This window comes from Anthonomus grandis, chromosome 18 (genome assembly GCF_022605725.1).
Source record: "Anthonomus grandis grandis chromosome 18, icAntGran1.3, whole genome shotgun sequence".
NCBI classification, from domain to species: Eukaryota; Metazoa; Arthropoda; class Insecta; order Coleoptera; family Curculionidae; genus Anthonomus; species Anthonomus grandis.
The window spans coordinates 7527106-7538839 of NC_065563.1; the positions used below are offsets into that span (position 1 = coordinate 7527106).

General features: G+C 33.4%; 1 long non-coding RNA gene across 1 annotated transcript; it reads right to left on the reverse strand.

The window, feature by feature from the left end:
* Positions 1-7780: 7780 nt before the first annotated feature.
* Positions 7781-10827, reverse strand: LOC126746860 (uncharacterized). The gene is made up of 3 exons (XR_007664010.1): positions 10640-10827; positions 10379-10565; positions 7781-7956 (listed from the first exon to the last, which is right to left on the reverse strand). It is a non-coding gene; the product is annotated as an uncharacterized LOC126746860 (long non-coding RNA).
* Positions 10828-11734: the final 907 nt, after the last annotated feature.

The following is an 11734-nucleotide window of genomic DNA, read 5'->3' on the forward strand; positions in this document are numbered from 1 at the left end:
AGAGAGTTACATTATGTGGTATTTTGCTACAATATTCTTAAAATGAGGTGCCTACAGTATCTTTTGGATAGGGTGGTATTTAGAGCTGATATTCATCATCAGGCTAATGTTATAGTCTAAGAGCTGGCAACGTTTTCGAGAGAGAATTTCAGGTAGGCCAGTTTTTAGATATACTTTCTCTCTCACTCTCCCGGACATCATACGGGCCACCTGGCTGGCACTAGTGGTTGCGTTCATCAATGCGCATCGTACCTATACAGGTAAAATATCAATTTTTCAAATAATTTTAAGAAGCTTTTTTTTTATTATTTTTATTGAACTTTTAGTAACACGAATATATTATTGCAAGGCATTTTTTATGTTGTTTAAACTCTGCCAAACGCCAATTTTGAATTTAAAAAAAAATTTTTTTGGAAATATTTTAGTATGGCTAAAATTTTTATATGATATTATTTAAGTAACTACAAACCCAAAATTAATTTGCCAAGCAGTAATTCGGTTGTTAACCTTCAGCCAGGCCGATCTAAATGTGAATAGTGATTAGGGATGTTGGAAGAGTGCAGACAATCACGTGTTAGTAGCGCAAGCGAGATAGACGACAGCAGCTGTTTGTAGTCAAGATGGCGTCAGTTTAGTCACGTTGGTGTATTCGTTGCCGGTATTTTTAATGTTTTTAACAAAATTATTTTACAATGGCCAGTAAAAAATTAAAGTGTGTTTTCTGTAAAGACAGAAATGGAAAAATAATAACTTTTGTAGAAGACAAATTAAAAAAGTGTAAAGAAGTTTTACAAATACGTGTAAATTTTAAACTTAAATATGATAGTGTACAGTTATCAGAGCAAGTTAATGACATTAATGGATATCACAGAAATTGTTACAATAGTTTTACAGCTCTAATGGCAAAATATCGAAATTTTTCTGAAATAAATTTCTCATCAACAGCAGATCTTTCCAGTACATCTAGTTCAACATCGATATTAAATACTGCAGTAGATGTTAGCCAAAACCTGCCAGAAAATACACCTGAAAATTCACAAACAGAAGTTAATAGCCAAGAAATTGATACTTCTGATACAATTATTGAGCCTGAAAATGTGATAAATGTAGAAAAAAATTCGAATCTCCAACGAATTTGTTTTTTTTTGTGGAAAAGATCGCAAGCAATCAAAAGGTAAACAGCAAACTTTACACTCTTTAAGTGATGCAAAAATTTATAAAAAAATATCAGAGTGGATGACTAAATTAAGTAATCAAAAATTGCTAGACAAAATAGGAAAGTTACAGTCAAATAGTAAAATGATTTTTTATCATCATTTATGTGAATTGGGATATTTAAATGATTATAATAAAGTTATTGCTGATAACCCACAGACTTCCTGGCATGACAATCGAAGTATTAGCCAGTGTATTTTCAAAAAAATCCTATCATTAATAGAAGAAGAAGTTATCAATAATAAAAATTGTTTGCTATTATCTTCTCTTTGTGATACATACAATGATGAATTAAAGCAAAGAAAATAATAGTAAACTATAGTATACTAATAGTAAACTATACTATTCGTTAGTATAATTATCTTTGATTAAAGCTTCAGTCTGAGTCAGATGTGAATTTAATGACAAATCATTATCTTGAGGACAAAGTATTGAAACATTATAAAAAATCAATCAAAAAATAAAAAAAAGTTATTATGCATAAAGATTGTAATTTATTAGAAGATAATGCTTTGACGAGACTCGAAGAAAATGAGCTTATTGAGAAAGTTGCATTAGTCCTACGAAACACCTTTTTAAAAATGGACAAACTAGAATTACCATCGAAAATTAATCCATCTGATTTAATTAATGGTGAATGTACTCTTCCTGAAAAAGTAGATCGATTTTTCAAAACATTGATTGGTGGTAAAGATATTCGTCGCAGAAATGGTGTAAACTGTAATCGGTTTGGCAACTCAATAGCCTCTGATACTAGTTTTTGTGTGACCAATGGTACTATCAAACCATCAAAGCATATTACTCTTGGTATGACTATTAAAAGTCTTACAAGCAGCAGAAGAATCATTAACATTCTTAATCGTCTTGGACATTGCTGTAACTATACTACACTGGAGGCCCTGGAAACTGAAGCAACTTATTCATCTGTACATCGCTCTCAGATTAGCCCACCTGACATTATTAGGAAATCATCGTTATGCACAGGTGTCGCTTTTGATAACTTTGATAGGTACGTTGATACGCTTAACGGAAAAGAAACTTTGCATGATACCGTGGGTATAATATATCAAAATATTGATGATACTCGAGATGAAGGTGATATTGATTCTACAAGTGATCAGTCTGATATGTTACCACCACCAGTGAAAAGAAGACGAACCTTTGAAGCAATTGTTCCTGAACTTGTTCCAATGTTTGCCCGCTTGGAAATGCTAGATAGATTAACACCTATTGAGAACATACAACATTATATTCCGAGTACTTTGTCTTTAGTACAAACAATTGAATTGTTATATATGGTTTCACTCTTTTTCCATGTGCCAAACACTCCAATGTGGACCGGATTTAATTCTAGAATCATTAAAGATAATACTCCAAAACAAAAAGTATCGTACCTTACTCCAATTAATTTGTCACCAACAGAGACATCAGTAGTAAAGTTGACAATGATACAAGCTCAAAAAGTTGGTGTGGAATGTGACCAAAAATACGTTCAAGTAACATATGATTTTGCTATCGCTAAAATAGCTCTGAAAATTCAGGCAACAGAAGCTCCAAAATTTTATAACCTCTTCATACATCTAGGCCCATTTCATCTGATGATGGCATTTTTTAATGCGATTGGAGTATTTATTAATGAGTGTGGATTGTCACATAGGACGGTTGAAAGTAAAATCATAGCATTAGGCTCAGTAAACGGAATCATTGATGGGAAACACTTCAACCAATGTAAACGTCTGCATCCGTTGATGGCTGTAGGTTTACAAATATTACATTTTGACCAATACTTAAAAACTGAACAAGTCAAACACAATTTTTTAAAAGAACAAATCTTTGATAATCTTGTACAATATCAAGATCTTGAAGTTTCACAATCAACGACTGCTGAATTATTACCGAATCATGTATTGTCCCGACTGCTCTCTTCTTATCAAAAATTCGTAGATAAAACAAGGCAAGGTGATCATGGTAAAACTGCTCAGTTCTACATGACCTACATCCAACTAGTTCATTATTACATCATTTTATCGAGGAGTATACGCATGGGTGATTTTGAAATGTTCAAACATATCATTCCTAAAGTCACAAATTTATTTTTTATTGTTAATCAGCCGAACTATGCGCGATGGTGTGTTAAATATTACGACAATTTGCAGAATGTTGAAGAAACACATCCAGAACTTGAAGAGGACTTCAAAGCTGGGTGTTTTGGTATTAAAAGAACGGATAAATCTTTTTCGAGAATACCAATAGATCTTACCCTGGAGCAGACAGTAAATGCTGACGCAGCTAAACGTCTCAGCGGTATCGCACATTTTACTAATTCGATAGCTGCACGTCAACACTAGGTAAAAAGCCACAGCATTAGGACTGCTTTGATTTCCCATGTTCTCGATGTGTGTGATTTGTGGATACTTGCAAGACATAACCGCAGACTTACAACCTAACCGGATTAAAATTTTTGAAAAACAACTTGCCCATTTCATCGATATTTTAGAAATAAACTGTAATCCGTTCAATCCAGATTTAAACAAAGATAATCTTTACAATATAGCTAGTGGAAAGCCGGTCGCTGAACAGATAGCAGAGTTCCTCCTGAACATCGAAGAAAGTGGTGACTACTTAAGAAAGCAGTTCATTAATGAATGTGCTATAGATGGAAGTAGATTTGACAAGCCAATAAAACAAAATATATTGAACTTTGCTGAGGCTCCAAAAAAAAGAAAATTAACCTTTGGAAATAAAGTTGTGGAGTTGAGAATGCAAAGGGACTTATTTGGGAGAATGTTGGGGATATCCTTAACTCATAAAGTTGATGTTGAGAAAGTTTTAGCATTTCCACTGACACCAGTGCCAACATCAATGTGCCATGCAGATGGGAGTATTTGTAAAACTGATAAATCGCAATTAGTTAAATTGATTGAGAAGAAAATCGGTAATAATGTCGATAAGCCACCTTCGTGTTTTCATATATCTATTTTAGATGGTTTCTTCATGTTACACCTAATGAAAGAAGTACCTGTAACCTTCGATGCTTTATCGAAAAAATTTCTAAGTATGATACTACGATTTCAATCTAATCGTGTCGATATTGTCTTCGATCAATATTTTTCACCATCGATCTAAGATTTTGAGCGCATACGTCGGGATGAATTAATGAACCAAGTTACAGTCGGGCTTAATCAAATTCGACCACACAACTTTGTGGCTGAACTGAAAAATATAAATTTTAAAGAAGCCCTTGTCGATTTTTTTATTGATCATTGGTGATGAAATGGCTTCTATCATTGGAAATAAAATAATTTATGTGAATTTCAGAAAGTGCTATTCATACCGGGTTGAAAGTAGTAGAGTAATTAGAGTTATGGAAGATTCATTGTCTTGCGAAGAACATGAAGAAGCTGATTCACGAATAATATATCACATTTGCCAAATAAATGTAGATGCCGAAGTTGTAATACGCTGCTCAGACACTGATATTTTAATAATACTACTTGGTAACATGGATCATTTAAATGCTTTATTAACACTCTGGATAAATTTGGGTGTCGGAAATCATGATGATGTTAAGATATCTGTTAAGATATCTGGAATCATCTGGACTAATCAGCGATCATCAATACGGCTTCCGAAAGCTTAGATCCACCGGCGATCTTCTGGCCTACGTCACACACTTGTGGACGGAGGTCATGGAGAAGCACGGCGAGTCCCGCTCAGTCGCCCTTGACATTTCCAAGACATTTGACAGAGTGTGGCATGAGGGACTACTAACCAAGCTCTCCTCAATCGGCATACAAAACTCATTATTGAATTGGATCAAAAGTTTTTTTGAACCACGAACAATCCAAGTAGCCGTCGATGGATACCTCTCCGAAATTTAACATTAACGCTGGAGTCCCTCAAGGATGCATTCTATCCCCCACCCTTTTCTTGGTATATATCAACGATTTTCTGGAAACCACTGTCAATCCAATCTACAGCTCTGCGGACGATAGCACACTTATTTCTACATTTAAGTCCGCCAAACGAACGACAGCCGCAAGTTCTCAGAATCTTAGGCAGCAACAAGTAGCTTCAACCAACAACGATATTAGAGCAATCTTGGAGTAAGGCGATAACAATTTGGTCAATTTTAACGCTAAAAAAACGCAGGCTGCAGTATTTACGATGAAGACTAACCTTGGTGGCCCGGAGCTGGTTATGGCAGGGAAAACATTGCCAATGAAATCATCTTTACATCTTCTAGGAGTCGAGGTCACCAACAGTGTGTCCTGGCATGACCACGTTGCCGAGGTCGCCAAGGCGGCTTCCAAAAAACTGTGCTCTTCAAAATGAAAAAACTGTATACACCAGAACAGCTGCTGACTCTTTATAAGGCTCAAATACGCCCTTCGCTCGAGTATTGCTCGCATGTCTGGAGCTCTGCACCCAAGCATAGTTTAAACCTGCTGGATTCTATACAGAAAAGAGCTATTCGTCTTATCGACAAACCAGAACTGACAAAGAGTCTGGATAGTCTAGAGCACAGGAGAAAGGTGGCTGATCTCTGTTTATTCTACCGTTATTATCACAGTAAGTGCTCCTCTGAGCTGGCAGGCCTGATTCCACCCAGGGCTGTTCCGGCAAGAAGGACGCGTCTAGCAGTTGCGGCTCATTAACATCGAGTCCACCTGCCTACCCCAAGGACGTCGCTGTATCGGGACTCATTCATCTGGAGAACATCTTCTATATGGAACGGGCTTTCACCTCACATATTTCCCGACGCATACAACCTACAGCGATTCAAGATAAATGCCTACAAATATCTTCGCGCAAGCACCACTCCAAGATTGACATAGGACTTTCCTCTTGTGCTTGTGTTTACCATAAAAAAAAAATGAACGATTCATAAGCATCAATCACATATATGAAATTCTAGGAAATTCTTTATCAAAAGCTCTACCGTGCTTTCATGCTCTCACTGGATGTGAATACACGCCAGCTTTTTTTCGAAAAGGTAAACTTCGTCCTTTTAAACTGTTAGAGCAATCAGAACAGTATCAGACAGCTTGTCAAAATATTATAACAGATGATGAACAATTGTTGGATGAATCATTTAAGATCTTAGAAAATTTACCTTGTCATATTTACGGAGCTCGGGATTCTTGGAACGTCAATGAAGTTCGCTTCCAACTGTCTTCAAACACTTAATCACAAAATTTTTCATTCTATTACAGATAATAATTGATTAAAAAATGATAATTCAAAAAACGATGATAACAACGAAGACATTGAAAATGACAGCAGTGATGAAGATGATTATCAGGATGCCTCCTTTTTTTGTGATACAATAATTAATTAAAAAATCTAACCGCAACTTTCATACAACCATCAGAGTTTTCATTTATTTTCATGCCTGTGATTAATCAACTTCTTAACTTTGTACTACAATAAATTATTATTTTTATATCGTATTAACACATTAATTTATTCACATATTAATTTAATATTTTTTTATCCTTCCTTTGTAATTTATTCGACAACTATTTTTCGACCAAGCAAAATAATACCACATCACTGTTCACATTTAGATCGGCCTGGCTGAAGGTTAACAACCGAATTACTGCTTGGCAAAATAATTTTGGGTTTGTAGTTACTTAAATAATATCATATGAAAATTTTAACCATACAAAAAATATTTCCAAAAAAAAAAATTTTTAAATTCAAAATTGGCGTTTGGCAGAGTTTACACAACATCAAAAATGCCTAGCAATAATATATTCGTGTTGCTAAAAGTTCAATAAAAATAATTAAAAAAAAAAAGCTTAAAATTATTTGAAAAATTAATATTTTACCTGTACAGGTATGATGCGCATTGATGAACGCAACCACTAGTGCCAGCCAGGTGGCCCGTATGATGTCCGGGAGAGTGAGAGAGAAAGTATATCTAAAAACAGGCCTACCTAAAATTCTTGTTTTCCCGACGTTGCTAGCTCTCGTACTATTAGAAATAGACGGCGTTTAGATATTCCACGACATCGAAAAGAAATTTTTAAACGATCATTTTCTTATAATATTGCATCTGTAGTAAATAAATATATCACTGATCTTTGACAAACGGCTTTTGAAAATGCATGAAATCTAAGCTCCAGAATATTATTTAAAAACAGAGCAATGCATTTAAAAATATGAATTTTGGATTTGTTATAGGTTTTTATTTTTGTATATTCTCTTTTTCATTTTATTATGTAAAAATATTTTAAATGTTATTCCTCGATTTTTGTGCACTATTTATTTATTTTTCTTTGGGTACTTGCTATTAGATACTTTTTTGGATAAATTATTCTACTTTATAGGCTACAACAGCCCTGAACTGCGATAAGTAGCTGAAATTATGCCCTTTAATCCGCATTTTGTCTGAAATTTTTTGTTACAATAATGTTTTTTTACAGCTTTGCAAACCTAGGTCTATGTGGATTAATAAATGTTATTATTATAAATTACGAGTTTATTTAAAATTTATTTCTTACATAAATTATTATTGCTTTTCATTTCTTTCTCCCAAGAGCAACATTCTCTCCTCCATCTCAAATCATCATTGTCATGCGTATTTACTAATAATCAACTAAATGTAACTGTCAAACATCAAAATATTTTTAATCGTTAAATCACCAGCTAAAATCCATGATACCAAAATTTCAAAATAATTCCATTTTCCGTTCTCCATAAACGTCTAAGGTACCATCAACCAACAATCACCCTCTATAATAATTATAATAAATTTAGTATATTATTCCTAAGGTGACATACACTTATTTTCGAAATACGCATGTTTTGTGTTAGGAAAAAGTTGTGTAGAATTTGATAAGAATAGACTTATGTACTGGCTTTAGTTACTTATACTTTTTTACAATTTTTTTATTTATATATAATTTTAAGTTTCAATTTAAAATTATTATAAAGACATTTTTGTTTTCTATAATGTTTGTGTTATAAGCACACACAAATATTTAATTACCTAAGTGCTTTTTTTGTATGCTGTATAATAACCTTTTATTCGATTAAACAAATACACAAATTATAACTCATAACTTATACATCCATAATTTTAAATACATAAATTAATACGTCTCGCCATAATTGAGTCACGTCATAATCTCTACTTGTCAATTACTTCTGCCAACCGAACCAAACGTAATAACTGTCAACACATATGACGTTATATCTAAAGGCGCGAAATTCAAATTTTAAAATTAAATACTACAGTTTCGGCCTAACCTGACTAAAGATCGACCCGATCTTATCAATTAAAAACAGAAATTACATAAAAATTAAACATCATACATAAGTCAAAAGGTGCCATAATCGAAACCATAATAAATAATAGGCACATAATATCAGGTTAAAACATAATCTTATACATAATCAGAAATACATGAATAATGTATAACATAATGGAATATTACTTATAATAATCTCTTAATTGGAAATTCATAATGGCATAATCATCAATGGAAATAGCATAATCATAAATTAAATAAGTACATAAAATTAGAAGTCATAAAATATTAAGGCATAATAGATAATTGCATAAAATTTAATCATAATATCAATGCAACCACAATTTCATGTTATCTGGACTACAAACATTTTCGAAGGGCCTTTGAGTTAACTGGAAATTTTGAACATCAGTTATTAAATACCAATCATTCTCTAAAACGTTCTTACTTTCATATGGCTCTCGAAACTTTGCAATAAGTTTTTTGTTTATGCTTGGACTAACATCTATATTTTTTATCATTACATAATCGTCAATCTTATAATTATAGGGTTGCGTATGTTTTTTGTCAAAATATTGTTTATTATATGCTTGCACTTTAGAATTTTGTTCCATAGCATCTTGTCTAATTTGATTGAAGTCTCTATCAGAATTAACGTCACTGTCTAAAAATGATTGAATATCATCATTTGGATCCCTCTGATTAATACCAAATAGTAAGATTGAAGGTGTTATCCCAATTGATCGACAACAAGTATTGTTTTGAATTCAACTTCCAGAAGAAACTTACACCATTTATTTTTAAGTTCTGCTAATTTAGCTAACATAGGGGTTAAATCACGATTTATTCTCTCGATCTGACCATTCGATTTAGGAAAACCTGTAGCAATTTTAACATGCTCAATATTATTTTCTTTTAAAAAGTCAGAAAATTCATTAGAAGTAAATGTGGAACCACGATCAGACACAATTCTTAAAGGGCGACTATAAACCCGGAAATATTCTTCTCGTTTATGAAATACTTCTATAGTTTTAGTGGATTTTACATCATAGAGCTTAACAAATTTTGTAAAACCACCTGGAGACTTTTCTAAGGGGCCATAATGGTCAATATGGAGGATTTGGAAGGGTTTATTACGTTTAGGGATATTATGTAACACACCTTTGCTTTTATGGACTGAAGAATAAGAAATACACGTCAGACAATTTCCAATATAATCTTTTATTTTTATCTGAAAATTAGGGAACCAATCAACTCTACTCAGATACTTAGTGGTTTTATTAATTCCTATATCCTATACTATCATGGCAATTATAAATAACATTGTTTTCCATAGACTTCGGAACATAGAAAAGAGTGTTAGCTTTATCCTTAAATTTTTTATACACTAATCCATTACGAAGCTCAAAATTCTTATCTTTTGAAACTAAAAGTTTTTCTTTAATTAATTTATTATCTTCATCTAAACTCTGGGGGTTTGGACGATAATTCTGCAGTTTAGCGGCAAACTAACGAAAAATGGTCGGGTTTTTTGCAAAATGGGTAGATTTCGATATATATTTTTCAATAAGAGTGGCGGAAAGCCAAAATTTATCACGAAGAGGGTGTTATCACGCACTAAATCACTCACTATAGGACGCGATTAATCATTAGAATAACCTTGTATTTCATTAGTTTTGTCAACAAATAGGTGACAACTGAGGTGAGGTTAGGTGTGGTGTTGCCAGTTTTGTTGTCAATTGCGTTTTATCATTCTGCAGCTAAAGCTTTGTCTCCAGTCTGGCTGACTCATGAGTGCTTTCTCTAAAGTGGAGAATTCACTTTGTTTTTTTTTAGTCACGTGTCACAATGTTAGGTATTATGCATAAAAAAAAATAATATAATTTCACAAAAATTGTTTTTACCTTTTCTTGTAACTAAGTCCGTTATTTTCGTGCAACAAAAATACCGCAAAGACACCCATAATGTATTTGTATATTGGTAATTTTTAGATTTTGGTCCGAATTAAAAATAATATGATTCTGCAGTTTAGCTGCTTTCGTCAAATTTAGCGTATTTTCATCGTTTTTTTTTTTAATGGCTTAATTTTACCTGAAAAAAATTATTAAAGTGGCAGAAGGTGTATTTTGCAAATAGTTTCTTTATAAACAATGTGAAGTACTCACAAATGAAGGTAAACTGATTTATTTAATATTTTTGCTGCTTTTTTTGCATCAATTTAATGACAGACGCTATCTGTCAAATGGGTTGTCGACTCTGGGAGTATATGTGGAGTGTTACGGTTCGTTCCGTTCCTCTATCACTGCGCGGGAAATATAAGGCGCTGCGCACAGAAGCGGCAGAGGGCAGCTCATGTCCTGTGCATTACTAAAGAATCGACCCTAACCTTTTGTCAACGTTACTTTATTTTGCGAGGAAAACTCAGAGCGAATCAAGTCAGAGCGAATCAAGCAAGTAAAGAAAACTGCTAACGGTAACCTCTTACTGCAAATTAAGGAAGAGTGTAGACCAGAAATGATAAAAAACAAAATTAAATCGGCATTCTCAGACAAATACAATAATATAGAAAGCAAAATAAGAAGGAGGAACATCGGGAGGAAAAAATCTTAAAACAGTTTTCATTAGAGATATCGACGGCACAACAACAAAAGAAGAAGTTAAATACACCCTCATAAAACAAGGATTCCTGCAGAAAGACGAGAGTTCAGAGATAGGCATGTACGCAAATCGATATGGCGGCCACACAGCCTTACTTTCTCTTTCAAGCTGTTCAGCTGAAAGATTGCTTCAGCAATACAAGATTAGGATCGGACTCAATGACTGTCGTATCCAGGAAAGGGTCATTGAATACAAATGACCAATAAAACTACAGACAACCTTTCTATACTGCAAATAAATGTTCAAAGGAAAGCAGAAGCCCAAAATCTAGCCCAAATGGTGGCAGCTAAAAATAGGTGCAACCTCTTGTGCATTCAAGACCCCAATCTGAAAATTACGAGGCTACCCAACAAGACATTATTCTCTTCCGAGGAACCTTAGATAAACGCTGCCATCTACTGTAATAAAGGTAACTCAAACAGCTACGATATTTACAGCTATCATAAGCACATTAATTTTGTTTTTGTTGAAGGAAAAAATTATGGCATATACTCCTTTTACATATCACCCAACTGTTCCATACTGGAATTCGAGGATAGTATAAATGAACTTTTTGTACATGTTAAACACACAACAGAGACTCGGAAAATACCAGTTATTAT